At 39.6% G+C, this 15,884-nt stretch overlaps 1 long non-coding RNA gene across 2 annotated transcripts in view; it reads left to right on the forward strand.

The window, feature by feature from the left end:
• LOC140608431 (uncharacterized) overlaps positions 1-13,431 on the forward strand; it is a 68,988-nt gene extending 55,557 nt beyond the window's left edge. For both annotated transcript variants that reach the window (XR_012010467.1, XR_012010466.1), the window contains one exon: positions 13,260-13,431. This is a non-coding gene — a long non-coding RNA (uncharacterized lncRNA). The remainder of the gene's footprint in view (positions 1-13,259) is intronic.
• The last annotated feature ends 2,453 nt before the right edge of the window (positions 13,432-15,884 follow it).

Consider the following 15,884-nt stretch of genomic DNA (forward strand, 5'->3'; position numbering starts at 1 on the left):
CACAGCCCAAAATGAAGTGAGGAATTATCGTGAAGTGAGAATTTCTGACTATCTATAGAAGCAAGATGGTTAATTCAGAATGCTAAACAGAAATAATGAATTGGGTTTTCAGGCTACAGTGTTTGATGGCTTTCCCTTGTCTGTATTGATCAGGTTTGTTTCTGGCAGATACACCCTCTACTTTTTGCGGATAGGGCTGCTTCCCGGGTTCTGCCAGCGTCATTGATTCCAGTTGAACAATTGCATGCCTCCCTAGTTCCGAATCCCTAAAGAGCTCTGACCCATTGATGACTTCCCTTACGAATCAGAGGAATTTGTGAATTGACAATTTGTCCATTTAACACATTTTTTAAAAAAAATTCTTTTTATTGGAGTTCAATTTGCCAACATATAGCATAACACCCAGTGCTCATCCCATCAAGTACTCCCCTCAGTGCCCATCACCCAGTCACCCCAACCCCCCGGCCCACCTCCCCTTCCACCACCCTTTGTTTGTTTCCCAGAGTTAGGAGTCTCTCATGGTTTATCTCCCTTTCTGATATTTCCCACTCATTATTTTTCCCTTCCCCTTCATTCCCTTTCACTATTTTTTATATTCCCCAAATGAATGAGAACATACAATGTTTGTCCTTCTCCGATTGACTTACTTCACTCAGCATAATACCCTGCAGTTCCATCCACGTCGAAGCAAATGGTGGGCATTTGTTGTTTCTAATGGCTGAGGAATATTCCATTGTATCCATAGACCACAGCTTCTTTATCCATTCATCTTTCTTTTTTTAATTTATTTTTATTTTTTTTATTTTATTTTTTTTTAAAGATTTTATTTATTTATTCATGATAGTCACAGAGAGAGAGAGAGAGAGGCAGAGACACAGGCAGAGGGAGAAGCAGGCTCCATGCACCGGGAGCCCGATGTGGGACTCGATCCCGGGTCTCCAGGATCGCGCCCTGGGCCAAAGGCAGGCGCCAAACCGCTGCGCCACCCAGGGATCCCTAATTTATTTTTATTTTTATTTTTTATCCATTCATCTTTCAATGGACACCGAGGCTCCTTCCACAGTGTGGCTATTGTGGGCATTGCTGCTATAAACATCGGGGTGCAGGTGTCCCAGCATTTCACTGCATCTGTATCTTTGGGGTAAATCCCCAGCAGTGCAATTGCTGGGTCATAGGGCAGGTCTGTTTTTAACTCTTTGAGGAGCCTCCACACTCTTTTCCAGAGTGGCTGCACCAGTTCACACAGTTTAACACATTTTTTGACGGCTTACTCCACTTCAGGTACAGGTCTGGGTTTTTGGAATACATCAGTGAGTAACACAGAAATGCTTCCCCTCAAGGAGTTTACATTTCACTGTGAGAAGACAAACACAATAAACATAATGGACAGTAGGTTATATGTTAGAAGGTGATAAGCGCTATGGAAAGAAAGAGCAAGGTAAAGAGGATTGGATTGCGTTGAGTTGTAGGGGAGTAGAATTTAGGTTTGAATTCAAAATAGAGTGGTTTGCATATAGCTCATTGATTAAGTGACTTCTGGAGCCAAAGACTTGAAGTTGACAAAATTAGGCATCTTGAGAGAAGAGCATTCCCAGGCACAGATGACGGTGGGTGCAGAAGTATGGAGCGGGGAGCGTCCTGCTGTGTGCATGGGCAGCAAGGAAGCTAGTGTGGTTGGAATGGAGTGAGTCAGTGGTAAAGGCCATGTGTGAGTCCCAGAAAGGAAGGCGGTCTGCGATCACAGCCTTTGGGCCACGTAGTATCATGAATTGTATTCTCTCCCCTTCCCCCAATTCATTTGTATGAGTCCTAACCACGAGTACTCTAGATCATTGACCTCACTTGGAGAGAGTGTCATTATAGAAGTGTGATCAGTCGAGATGACTTCATCCTGGGCTCAGAGGGGGCCCTTATCCCAATATGATCGGTGTCCTTACGAAGAGGAGAAATTTGGAGATGGACATAGACAGCATAGGGCCACATGAAGATAAAGGCACAGACCGGGGTGGTGCTTCTATAAGCCAAGGAACACCCGAACTCAGGGAAGAGACCTAGAACAGGTTCTCTTCACAGCCTTTGAAGAACCTAAGTCTGCCAACACCTTGCACCCAGATGTCGAAGCTCCAGAACTGTGAGACCATACATTTCTGTGTGCAAGCCACCCTGTTTACGTGGTCCCTTGTTACTACAGCATTTAGCAAACTGATACATAGGGCGTTGGAAGGAACTTTCACTTTCGCTCTAAGGGGAAGGAGAGGAATTAACAGGGTTTTGAGCAAAGGTAGGACATGGTATAACTTATATTTTCTTTTTTACCATTTAAAGAGCTTAAAATTATGGTATAAACAGATGGTGTTGCATTAACAGTTATACACATTATTCAGTGCTCATCACAATAAGCATTATCCTAATCCTCTTTACTTATTGCATCCATCCCACCGGGCATCTCCTCTCTGGTAGCTACCAGTTTGTTCTCTGTAGTGAACAGTGTGTTTTTTGTTTTGTCTCTTTTTTACTTTGTTCATTTGTTTTGTTACTTAAATTACACATGAGTGAAAACATATGGTATTTGTCCTTCTCTCATTTATTTCACTTAGCACGATGCTCTCTAGATCCATCAAGTTGTTGGAAATGGCAAGATTCTATTCTTCTTTACGGCTGAGTAATAGTCCACTGTACGTGAGTACCAGTTCTTTATCCATTCACCTGTCAAAAGACACTGGGGATGGAACTGGAGGGTATTATGCTGAGTGAAGTAAGTCAATCGGAGAAGGACAATCATCCTATGGTTTCACTGATATGAGGAATGTAAAAAATAATGAAAGGGATTATAGGGGAAAGGAAGGAAAATGAGTGGGAAAAATTAGAGAGGGAGACAAACCATGAGAGACTCCTAACTCTGGGAAACAAACAAGGGGAAGTAGAAGGGGAGATGGGCGGGGGGATGAGATGACTGGGTGACGGGCACTGAGGAGGGCACTTGATGGGATGAGCACTGGGTGTTATACTATATGTTGGGAAATCGAACTGCAATAAAAAAAATATAAAACAAACAAAAACAAAAGGCCCCGGGCTGCTTCCATAATTTGGTTATTGTAATGCTGCAATAAACATAGGGGTGCATATAAGTTTTTGAATTAGTGTTTTCCTATTCTTTGGTTAAATATCCAGTAGTGTGATTACTGGATCGTATGGTAATTCTTAAAAATATTTTGAGGAACCTCCATAGGCAGCATCAGTTTGCATTCCCACGCAAAGTGCACACGTGTTTTTTTCTCCACATCTTCACCAACAGTTGTTTCTTGTGTTACTGATTTTAGCCCTGCAGGTGTGAAGCAATACTTCATTGTGGTTTTGATTTGCATTTCCCTGATGAGGAGTGATGTTGAGCATCTTCTCATGTGACTGTTGGCCATCTGGATGTCGTCTTTGGGAAAATGTCTCATGTCTTCTGCCTATTTTTAATTGGATTACTTGGGGGTTTTGGTTGAGTTGTGTAAGTGCTTTGTATATTTTGAATACTCACCCTTTATGAGATAGGTCATCTCCTCCTTCGGTTGTCTTAAAGTTTTGTTGGTTTTTTCCTTTTGCAATACATAAGCTTTTCATTTTTTTTTCATTTTCAAAATATCTCCCAGGTCCACAGTGGCATAATATTATATTTCAAAAGCAAATTTATCCATGTATTTTTTTTTCAGAAATCATTATTCTCAAGGGAGAATGTTTTCTGAAATTTCAAAAAAGGTAAACTAAGAGCTGCTTCTGATACTCTTCAAACTATCTCAATCTATTCCATGATATGATCAATGAAGAAGATTCTCATGTATCACCACATTTGAGGCAGCTTAGTTGAAAAAGTTTGAACCAGTTTACTGAATTCTGTTTGGCAGCCCTGTTGTAGTTTCCCACGCCTCTTTGGATGCCTCCAGGAAGTATTCCATTTGGGGCATCTGGAAGCTTGACTGGTAGATAGGATAGCTCCTGAGAACAAGGGCTAGAAAATGAGGCCTCTAATTTGTGGGGCCACCAGTAATTCCTCCAAGCTTAGGATAGCACCCTGGGCTCCAAGGTGTGCTATGGTAGCTGGTAACATGGGGTTGCAGCTGCTGTTTGTTGTGTGCTCAGCACCCTCAGGACTAGTGGGAAGGTCTGGGTACCAGGTGCCATCTCTGCAGCAGGACTTAGCAGCTGCAGATCTGATCCTAGGGTCCAGAAGCTTTTAATTTTGATGTGGTCACAAGACGTTTTTTTTTTTTTTTTTTTTTTTACTTTTCTTCCCTTGGCCTCAGGAGATGTATCTAGAAAGATGTTGCTATGGCCAGTCTCAAACAAATTACTACCTGTGCTCTTTTCTAGAGTTTTTATGGTTTTCTGTCTCACATTTAGGTCCTTAATCCATTTTGAGTTTATTTTTGTGTGTGGTGTAAGAAAGCAGTCTAGGTTCATTCTTTTGCAGGTTATGTCTGATTTTCCCGACACCATATGTTGAAGAGACAGTCTACCCCATTGCATATTTGTGCCTCCTTTGTCAAAGATTAATTGATGACATAATCATGGGTTTACTTCTGGGCTCCCTGTTCTGTGCCATTGATCCATGTGTCTGTTTTTGCACTAGTACCATAGTGTTTTGGTTACTACAGCTCGTAGTAGATCTTTGAAATCTGGCATTGTGGGATCCCTGGGTGGCGCAGCGGTTTGGCGCCTGCCTTTGGCCCAGGGCGCGATCCTGGAGACCCGGGATCGAATCCCACATCGGGCTCCCGGGGAATGGAGCCTGCTTCTCCCTCTGCCTGTGTCTCTGCCTCTTTCTCTCTCTCTCTGTGACTATCATAAAAAAAAAAAAAAATTAAAAAAAATCTGGCATTGTGATAGCTTCAGTTTTGTTTTTCTTTTTCAAGATTATTTGGGTATTTGAGGTCTTTTGTGGTTCCATACAAATCTTAGGATACTTTGTTCTAGTTTTGTGAAAAATACCGCTGGTATTTTGATAGGGATTGTATTAAGTTCGTAGATTGTTTTGGTTATTACAGACATTTTAACAATACTTGAAGCATAGAACATGAGCTTAGAACATCTTTCCATTTGTGTCATCTTCAATTTTTTTCATCAGCATTTTCGTGTTTCAGAGTACAGGTCTTTTACCTCCTTGCTTAAGTTTATTTCTAGACATTTTATTATTTTTTGGTGTAATTGTTCATTGAACTGTTTAATTTTTATTATTTTTTAAAAGATATTATTTTATTCATTAGAGACACTAGAGAGAGGCAGAGACACAGGCAGAGGGAGAAGCAGGCTTCTCTCAGGGAGTCTGATATGGGACTTGATCCCCAAACTTCAGGATCACGCCCTGAGAGGAAGGCAGATGCCACCCAGGTGTCCCTGAACTGTTTTATTAATTTCTCTGCTACTTCATTATTATTATAGAAATGCAAGGTGTTTCTGTATATTGATTTTATATTCTGCAAATTTAATGAACTCATTTATCTATTCTAGTAGCTTTTGGTGGAGTCTTTAGAATTTCCTGAATATAGTATCATGTCTTCTGCAAGTGATGAACTTTTTTTTTTTCTTCCTTACCACTTTGGATGCCTTTTATTTCTCTTCGTTGTGTGATCGCTGTGGCTAGGACTTCCAGTACCATGTTGAATAAAAGTGGTGAGAATGGGATCCCTGGGTGGCGCAGCGGTTTGGCGCCTGCCTTCAGCCCAGGGCGCGATCCTGGAGTCCCAGGATCGAGTCCCACGTCGGGCTCCCGGGGCATGGAGCCTGCTTCTCCCTCTGCCTGTGTCTCTGCCTCTCTCTCTCTGTGTGACTATCATAAATAAATTAAAAAAAATTAAAAAAAAAAGTGGTGAGAATGAACATCGTTGTCTCGTTCCTGATCTTAGGGAAAAAGCTCTCAGTTTTTCCCCACTGAGTATGATGTATTTGTGGGTTTTTCATATTTTTCTTTCTTATGTTGAGGTATGTTTCTCTAAATCCACTTTATGGAGAAATTTTTTTTTTATCATGAATGGATGTTGTACTTTGTCATTTTTTTTCTGCATCTGTTGAAATGATCATACTATTTTTATTATTTCTCTTGACGATGTGATGTATCAGATTGATTTGACATCCTATGATCCATCTCCAATAAACTAGGAGGTGTTCTCACCTTAGTATTCTCCATGTATTAGTATTCTCGCCTTAGTATTCTCCAAGTATTGAACCACACCTGTATTGCAGGAATAAATCTCAGTCATGGTGATTGTTTTCTTTTAATATATTGGATTCGGTTTGGTGGTATATTTATTTGGTTTGGGTATCAGGATAATGCTGGGCTCATGGAAAGAATTTGCAAGCTTTCCTTCCTCTTCTAATTCTTGAAATAGTTTGAGATTAGATTAACACTTTAACTATTTGGTAGAATTTACCTGTGAAGGGGTCTAGTCCTGGACTTTGGTTTGTTGGGAGTTTGATTCCTGATTCAATTTCATTGCTGCTAATCAGTCTGCTCAAATGTTCTATCTCTTCCTGATCCAGTTTTAGGTTGTTGTATGTTTCTAGGAATTTATCTATTTATTCTAATTTGTCCAACTTGTTGGCATATAATTTCATAATCTTTTATAATTCTTCGTATTTCTGTGGTGTCAGTGTTCTCCTATTACTAATTTTGCTTGAGTCTCTCTCTCTCTCTCTCTCTCTCTCTCTCTCTCTCTCTTTCTGGTAAATCTGGCTTAAAGTTTATCAATTTTGTTGACCTTTTCAAAGAACCAGCTCCTAACTGATTATTCCTTTTTTATCTTTTATTTTTTTATTATTTCTGCTCTAATCTTTATTATTTCCTTCCTTCAGCTGGTTTGGGGTTTTGTTTGTTCTTTTTATAGCTACTTTATATCTGAGGTTAGGTTATTTGAGATTTTCCTTGCATCGTGAGGTAGGCCTGTATTGCTATAAACTTCCCTCCTAGGAGTGCTTTTGGTGCATCCCAAAGATGTGGGACTGCTGTATTTTCATTTTCATCTGTCTCCATGTACTTTTTTGATTTCCTTTTATTTCTAGTTTAACCCTTTATTTTCTAGCAGCATGTTATCTAATGTCCATGTATTTTTGTTCTTTCCAGATTTTTTCTCATAGTTGATTTCTAGTTTTATAGTATTGTGTTTAGAAAAGATGCATGGTATGACTTTGATCTTTTTGAATTCATTGATACTTGTTTTGTGGCCTAATATGAGATCCATTCTGGAGAAGGGTCCATATTCACTTGAGATGAATGTGTTTTCTACTGTTTTAAGATGAAATGTTCTGAATATGTCTGTTAGAGGGGCTCCTAGGAGGCTCAGTGGTTGAGCATGTACCTTCGGCTCAGGATGTGATCCCGGGGTCCTGGAATCGAGTCCTGCATTGGGCTCCCGACAGGGAGCATGCTTCTCCCTCTGCCTGTGTCCCTGACTCTCTTTTTGTGTCTCTCATGAATAAATAAATAATCTTTAAAAAAAGATATATCTGTTAGATTCATTTAATCCAATGTGTCATTAAAGCCATTGTTTCTTTGCTGATTTTCTGTTTAGATAATCTGTCTATTGATGTAATTTGGGTGTTAAATTCCCCTAGTGTTATTGGTATTACTATCAATTACTTCCTTTGTTTGTTATTAGCTCTTTTGTGTATTTGAGTTCTCCCATGTTGGGTATATATATATAATTATTATAACTTCTTGTTGGATTATTTACTTTATGATTATATAGTGCCCTTCTTTGTTATTTGTTATAGTCTTTGCCTTAAAGCCTATTTTGTCTGATATAAGTGTTGATACCCCAGCTTTCTCTTCACTTTTGTTTGCATGTAAAATGCTTTTCTATCTCTTTACTTTCAATCTGCTTGTGTCTTTTGGTTTGGAATGAGTCTCTTGTTGGCAACATATACATGGGTCTTGTTTTTTTATCCATTCTGACACTTTATGTCTTTTGATTGGAGTATTTGTTACATTTACATTCAAAGTAATTATTGATATATACTTAGTGCCATTTTTTTACTTATGATTATTTTTATAGTTCTTTTCTGCTTCTTGCTGTCTTCTCTCACAATTGGTTAACTTTCTTTAGTGATATACTTGGATTCCTTTCTCTTTATTCTTTGCAGATCTATTATTGGGTTTTATTTGTGGTTACCATTAGGTTTGTATATAACATCTTCTGCATATAGCAGTCTATATGAAGTTGATAGTCACTTGAATTTGAATCCATTCCATACTCCACTCCTTCCCCTGTCAATGTTATAGGTATACTATATATACCTATATAGTATAGGTGTCATATATAGGTGTCATACTTCACATCCTTTCATGTTGTGAGTCCTTGGCTGTCCCTTGACTGATTTTTACAGATATATTTATTTTTTACTGCCTTCGTGCTTCTTACTTTTCTTAATCTTATCAGTGGTTGTTCTACTCAAAGAGTCCCTTTAACATATCTTATAGGGCTGGTTTAATCATCATGAATTCCTTTTACTTTTGTTTGTCTGAGAACCTCTTTCTCTCTCTTTCTATTTTGAATGATAGCCTTGCTGGGTAGAGTATCTTGGCTATAGTTTTTTTTTTTTTTTTTTTTTTTCCCTTCTTTGAGCACTTTGAATATATCATGAAAATTCAGCTGGGAGTCTTATGAGGTTTCCCTTGTATGTAACTATTTTCTCTTGCCGCTTCTAAAATTCTCCATCACTGCTTTTTGCCATTTCAGTTACTGCATGTCTTGGTATGTACCTCCTTGGGTTGATTTTATTGGGGGTTCTCTGTGACATCTATATCAGATTAGGGAAGTTTTCAGCTGTTTCTCCAAATGAATTTTCTGCCCCCTTTTTTCTTTGTTCTCCTCCTGGATCCCTATAATGCAGATGATGTTGCTGAGTTACTAAGTCTTTTTTTCATTTTTTATTATTTTTACTTTTTTCCATTTAGCTTGATCAGTTTTCATTAATCTGGTGTCCAGGTCACTGGTCTATTCTTCTGTTTTCTCTAGACTATTTCTAGTGTATTTTGTTTATTGAGTTCTTTTTTTAAAAAAAAATATTAATTTTTTCTAGTGTATTTTGTTTCTAGTGTATTTTGTTTATTGAGTTCTTTTTTTTAAAAAAAATTATTAATTGAGTTCTTCACTTCCAATTGGTTCTTTTCCATCTCTTCGTTAAGGGTCTCACTCAGCTCATTCCTGAAGTCCAGGGACCATTATGACCATTATTTTAAATTCTCTGTCAAGCATGTTTCTTTCATTTAAAAAATATTTTATTTACTTATTCATGAGAGAGACAGAGGCAGAGACATAGGCAGACAAAGAAGCAGGCTCCCTGTGGGGAGCCTGATGCAGGACTCAATCCCAGGACGCCAGATCATGACCTGAGCCAAAGGCAGATGCTCAATCACTGAGCCACCCAGGTGCCCCTCAAGCATGTTTCTTATCTGTATTTCTTTTAGCTCTCTTGCTTATTTTGTCCTTTTCTTACACTTGTGGCATATTCCACTGTCTCATTATTTTATCTTATTCTCTGTACCTCTTTTTATCCATTAGAAAATTCTGCTATGTCTCCTGATCTTGAAAGTACTGGTCTTATGTAGAAAAAGTCCTGTGGAGCCCTGCAGTATAATACCCCATCTTCACCAGAAACTGGTGCTTCAAAGATGTCTCCTCTATGTGTTTCTGCATCCTGCTGTTATAGCTGAGCCACATTTGCTTTCAGTCCACTAATTAGCAATGGCTCACCTTGCGGTTGTGGGTAGGATGTGGTCATTGTGTTAGTGGGTCATATTGGGGCTGCCTTAGGTTTGAATTGAATCAGACCAGGTGCTTGCCAGAGCTACACAAGAGCAGAGTGCAGGGCACTCTCCCTCTGTTGCCCCCAGGGAAGCTTTTGTTGGTTGGCAGAGCCTGCAATCAGACCAGGTATCTGCCCCCAGCCCACTGCTGGGGTGATAGTCTGGCATTTGTGGTTATCCTTCCCTCTCCTCAGGGCAGGAGTCACTTCTGAGTAATGCTGACCCTTTTAGAATTGCTTTGCACTCTGACAGGTTTTGGCACCTCTTTGGATGGTCTCCGGCCAAGGGCATGTTGGAGGGAGTGTGTCTACAGGAGAGGGAAGGGGTGGAGTATAGGGTGCCAGCAAGTTCTGGGCCTGTCTGCTGCAGAAGGGGACCTGCAGCTTCCCCAGGAAACCTGCCCAGGACAAGATAGAGGGGGTCAATCTACAGAAGCCTGCAGGAGCAAGGCCTGCTGTTAGCAAGCTAGATGGAGAGTGTTTGCCCTGTGTTAGTTCCTGCAGGTGTCAGTGTATCTAGGTTTGGGGGGCAGGGGAGAGAAATAGTGCCTGCCAGTTCTTCTGTTCTTAGAGAGGTTTCCTAAAGATCCCAGCCCCTCCAGCACATCCTCTGAGATCAGTAAATAAATGTACTTCCTATATACCCCAGGCATTTTTCCAACTGCTGTTTCTGTGCTTTATCTCTGTTGGGCTGTTCATTGTGCTGTCTCTTTTCAGGTGAGGACTCCATTTCCTATTGTTCTCTAGGCTCTCCCAGAGTGGAGCCACTGATTTTTGAAGTTCTGGCTATTAAGCCCCACTGATTGTAAGAACTTGCAAAGTTAGGCCTCTTTATTTTTCAAAAGCCCAATGATACAGGGATTTATCTTCCTAGTGCTGGTCCCCCATACCTGGGGTCCCTGCTGTGGGGTCTGCTCCTCTCCTTTCTCCTCGCCTGAGATGTCCTTCTCTCCCGCATATAATCCTATGGTCAGTTAGCTCCCAGTCACATCTTCACCTTTCTAATCCTCTTTGATGTAGCATCTTCTCTACATTTAGCTGTGGAGAGTCTTGCCAATCTTCAGGACATTTTCTAGTTTATTTTCTCTTCTGTGGGTGTTACTTAGGTGTAACTGTGGGAAGAGGTGAGCCTAGGATCCTCCTATTCTGGCATCATCACCAGAAGTCCCCTGACATATTTTTTAAAGGTTACTTCTGCATGCCATCTGCGAAAGAGATATTCAAGGAACAAAAGTGTGATATAATCACATCATAAATATAGGCCAGAGTGGCTGGTGGCTCAGACCAGGGTAATAGTAAGTGAATAGGTGAGAGGTGGTTGGATTCTGGATATATTTTCATAGCAGTGCTAATAGATTGGATGCATGATGTGTGAGAGAAAGGAGTCAAGGATGACTGTGGGGTTTGGGACTTGAAATACTGGAAATCTGAGTTCCAGTTAATTGAGAAGAGGAAGCCCATGGTTGAGAGTCAGTTTTTGTTTGCTTTTAGTGGGAGAAAGTCAGGGTTTAAATTTTACACAAGTGAAGTTATCAGATTTCTAATAGATAACCAAGTATTATCAAGTAGTAGCACAAAATATATCCATATCCCTCTAATGCTCCTGAAAGATACTTGGTTGAGATAAAATGCATTAAAATGTAGGAAAACTGAACATGGGAACCTAATGCTAACTAATTTAACAAGAGCTATTTAGTGAGATAGATGGACACCATGACAAAAAGACATTAGATACACATAAATATCGTGCAACCCTGAAAGATAGATTTTAATTAGAAATTTTACAAAAACATCGGCATTACCAAGGCCTATCTGCTACTCAACATATGTTATTTATGCTGTATGTATACTGAAAGGATACATACATACATACGGTTGAAGGAATCTAGTAAGTTTGTTATAAGAACTATGACTACAATGTTTTCTTCTTTACTGTGGAAAATAACTTTCCTTAGTATGGTGCCTTTTTAGCTTTTTGTATATTTAGTATTGTAGACTGGCTTACATCTCCTCTGTTCAGCTACAATTAATTATGTTGTATATTTTCATGTGATATTCACTTCCTTCTGAAAAACCAATATCCATGACCATTAGCCTTGAAGTTATTTTCCTGAGACATTTTAGAGTCCATTATCATGCAAATGAAAAGAAGTAATTCCAGGCCCCGTATTTTAAGGTTTTTTTTTTTTTTAAAATTGTTTATTTTGTTTTGGTTTTGGTTTTGTTTTTTGAAACTGTAACATTGAAGACAGACTCCAAGTGTCAGCAGCACTTCTACTGGGTATTTTGAGAGCTGTTTCCTTGGGTAATGGTGAGGAAGGCGGCACTTGGGAGGTGGACAGAGAACTGGTGGTTCCATAGGAGCCTCTCAAGTGGCAGGCAGCCAGCTGGGGTGGAGGATGCAGGGTGTGGGTGTGTGAGGAAGCTAAAAGGGGGAAGGAGGTGTGAAGAACAAGTGGAGATGGTAGAAAATGTTCTGGAAGGCAAAAGACGCAAGAAAGTGGGAAACAAAGGCTGAGGGAGAGCATTTGCATAGTTAGTGGCCATACACTTTGGTATGATTGAGATTTAAATTGGTTCATTGGCCTGAAAATTATATGAGGAGGCTTATTTTACAACCAAGAGGAATGTGGCAAACATTGTTTTAGCATCTATTGGGTGCTAGGCACAGTTCTAGGGCTTAGGACCTGATAACTTTGGAGCTATTCTTTAGCACACTACAGTATGTTGATAAATCTGATTCTCAGACTGGTATCCATTTGCACTGGGCTGATGAAATTAGATCTCTGAGTTGGAGAAACGTGTGACAGATTCCCTAAGGACTGAAGACCAACCTACAGGGTTGTGTGGGTGACAGGTGACCTTCCTCCCTCTTGAGCTCGCATACCTATCTGCTTCACTATGTGTTACCAAATTTCCCTCTTTTTGAATGTCTATAGAAAACGACATTCCTTGCAGAGAATGGCAGGTTAGAGTATAGCAAGTGATTGAATGGACGCAGAATATAAGTAACAGTAACAAGGGGTCCAGGACAGGCTAAAGAGGTAGCTGAGGGCCTGCTCATGGAAGGTAAGGGGGCTTAGATGAAACACATTTTAGAACCAAAAATTAAAATGAGTCAGATCTTACTGAAGATTGCGTTGGTTATTTTGCCTCGGTAAGTGTGGTTAACAGCTTAAGCTTACTGAGCGCTCTTTGCCAGGCATTGTTCTAAGCATTTCTATCCATTTGTTTACTTGATCCTTATAAAAATTCTATGAATTAGATAATACTCTTATTTTACTTTACATTTGGGAAAATTGAGATATAAGAATTACATAACCGAGTTCACTCAGCCTGCAACTGGAGTGTTTTTGATATGAACTAAGGGAAGTTGATTGCAGAACTGATGCCCTTGGCTTCAGTGGCACCACATGTAACCCAGTTTTTGTTCCTCTGTGCATTTATTTTGCTTTTTCTCGCCTTCCTACTAGGTTACAGCTCTTCAGAGCCAAGAGTTATGCATACCAGGTGCCAGTAGCCAGAGCACACTCATGCACAACGGTGCCTACTTTGTGCTGTCTGCACCACTGATATACGCTCCATTTGCTTTTATTTGTCACAAGGCTACTGTGAAGGAGCAACCTGAGTTTCACTAAAGAGGAATCTGAGGCTAATAAAGGAAAGTCTTGCAAACGACAATGTCAGATTTCTTGTAGTAAGTAACAGCCTTTGTAGCACTTACAATGTGTTTAATCAGCTCTTGGTTCATGGCTTCAGGACTGACAAGAGAGGTCTTTTGATGGCACATGTGGCTTCATATGCCACATTCACATTTGACTTTCAGAACATGAGTGAATGTTGACACTCCTAGATAGAACTAAGGAAAGCATTGGTGCTTTCATTTAAACTTCATCTCTGAATACCTTCTTGAATAAAATTATCAGAAGATTTAGATGTGTAAAAGCAAACTCTTCTAAGATGCATCTGGGTAGAGGGATTTGAAGAAGGGCAGCAAAAAAGAGAGATGCTAAAAGTTAGGATGAGTAAGCCATTTGGGAATGTAGAATTATGTTTTATTTCCCTAGAAGTTTCAATGAAGCTGTAAGCAATAACATGTTCATGAAGATATAGAAATAATTAAATGATCATAAAAGTATACAGCTGAGGATCCCTGGGTGGCACAGCGGTTTGGTGCCTGCCTTTGGCCCAGGGCGCGATCCTGGAGACCCGGGATCGAATCCCACGTCGGGCTCCCGGTGCATGGAGCCTGCTTCTCCCTCTGCCTGTGTCTCAGCCTCTCTCCTCTCTCTGTGTGACTATCATAAATAAATAAAAATTAAAAAAAAAAAAACAAGTGAAAAAGTATACAGCTGAAGTGCCCGCAATATGTAAAATAATTTTTGGTGATTTCTGTCATTTGAGAAACCAAGACATGCTGATCCTGGGGAAAACTTACTCATCTTGATAGATCAAGGGATTTTCTTTCTATTCTCACAGGAATTTTGAAGGCGACGGTTGGAATAATAGCACCATTTTAACCAAAGGGAAAATAAAATCCCAGTTGTGGGCAAAGTCTTATTCCATTCTACATGGTCAATAATGGACAGTAGTAAGACTCTGGCCAGGCTCCCTGTGAATGGGAGGGCCATCAGGTTGTGGCTATACATATCAAAGGGGTTTGGCCTCTTGGAGCTATGGCACCTTCAACTCTACCTAATGTACAGAGGTCAGACCCAAAGACCCAAAGCACATGTGACTGATTTCATCATCCTCTTGCTATCATATTGGGCAAAGGTTCTGCCTTGGTAGATACAGGAATGGGACACAGAGAAGGAAATTTACATACACACACACACACACACACACACACACACACACAGCAGCCCTCAGTTGTACTATAGATTATCTTCTATTTTCTACAATTTGGAATCAATAGAATTGTGTACTATGTGTTCTTTTTGGGAGGATTGGAGGTGGTGCTAAGTCTGATTTCTTTTTCTCAGATATTCTTGTAAGTATACAGTGTTATCTTATGGTGGTTTTCACTTGAATTTCCCAAATGGCTCAAGATAATTGAAGGTGTGTTTTTTTTATCATTGCTGTGTCTCCTCGGATGCAATGTCTGTGTGAATCATTTGTATGCTTTGTATTTGTGTTACTTGTTATTATTGATTTTTGAAAGTGGTCTTATTTTCTGGTTGCAAGTCCTCTTACAGATATGTAATTTGCAAATATTTTCTCTCACTATGTAGTTTCTTATTCCTTGGGTCTTAAAAAGAGCGGGAGTTCTTAATTTTGATGGTCTAATTTGTCATTTTTTTTTCACTTAGATTATATTTATTATGTTGTATCTAAGAAATTGTCTAAGCCAAATTAAAATTTTTTCTCCTATGCTTTCTTCTAAAACTTTGATAATTCCAGAATTTTGGTCTGTAATCCAACTGGTATTATTTTTAGTTGGTGGTACAGATGTGGACTGAATTTTTCTCCTTTTTTTCCCCCTTAACCTTAAGCCCAGAGGCAGTTAGGGAAAAGTGCAGATCCTTAGTTGTCATTGAGATGAAGGTACTAGACAGACATTAAAGTCTTCTTTCACTGTAATTCATCTTAATTCTGTTTATTATAAATATAATTATTAGCTCTCCCATAATTAACCTAAATTTTGTTTCAACATTTGGACCTGAGGACTCTAAAACAGTAGTAAGAGACATAAGGATTAGAGAGACAGATCTTTTTTTTTTTTTTTTTTTTTTTTTTAGAGAGACAGATCTTAAAAGTTTACCTATTCTGTGTCTCAGGCATCCAGCAAGACAACTTTTTATTTTATTTATTTTTATTTTTATTTTTTTATATTTTTAATTTTTTTCAACTTATTTATTTATGATAGTCACAGAGAGAGAGAGAGAGAGAGAGAGGCAGAGACACAGGCAGAGGGAGAAGCAGGCTCCATGCAGGGATCCCGACATGGGACTCAATCCCGGGTCTCCAGGATCACCCCCTGGGCTGAAGGCAGCGCTGAACCCCTGAGCCACCCGGGCTGCCCCCTCAGTTTGTTTCCTATAGCTAAGAGCCTCTAATTGTTTTTTTCCCCCTCTGTGATGACTTCTTATTCAGTT

The sequence above is a fragment of the Canis lupus genome, chromosome 17 (assembly GCF_048164855.1).
Source record: "Canis lupus baileyi chromosome 17, mCanLup2.hap1, whole genome shotgun sequence".
Classification (NCBI taxonomy): domain Eukaryota; kingdom Metazoa; phylum Chordata; class Mammalia; order Carnivora; family Canidae; genus Canis; species Canis lupus.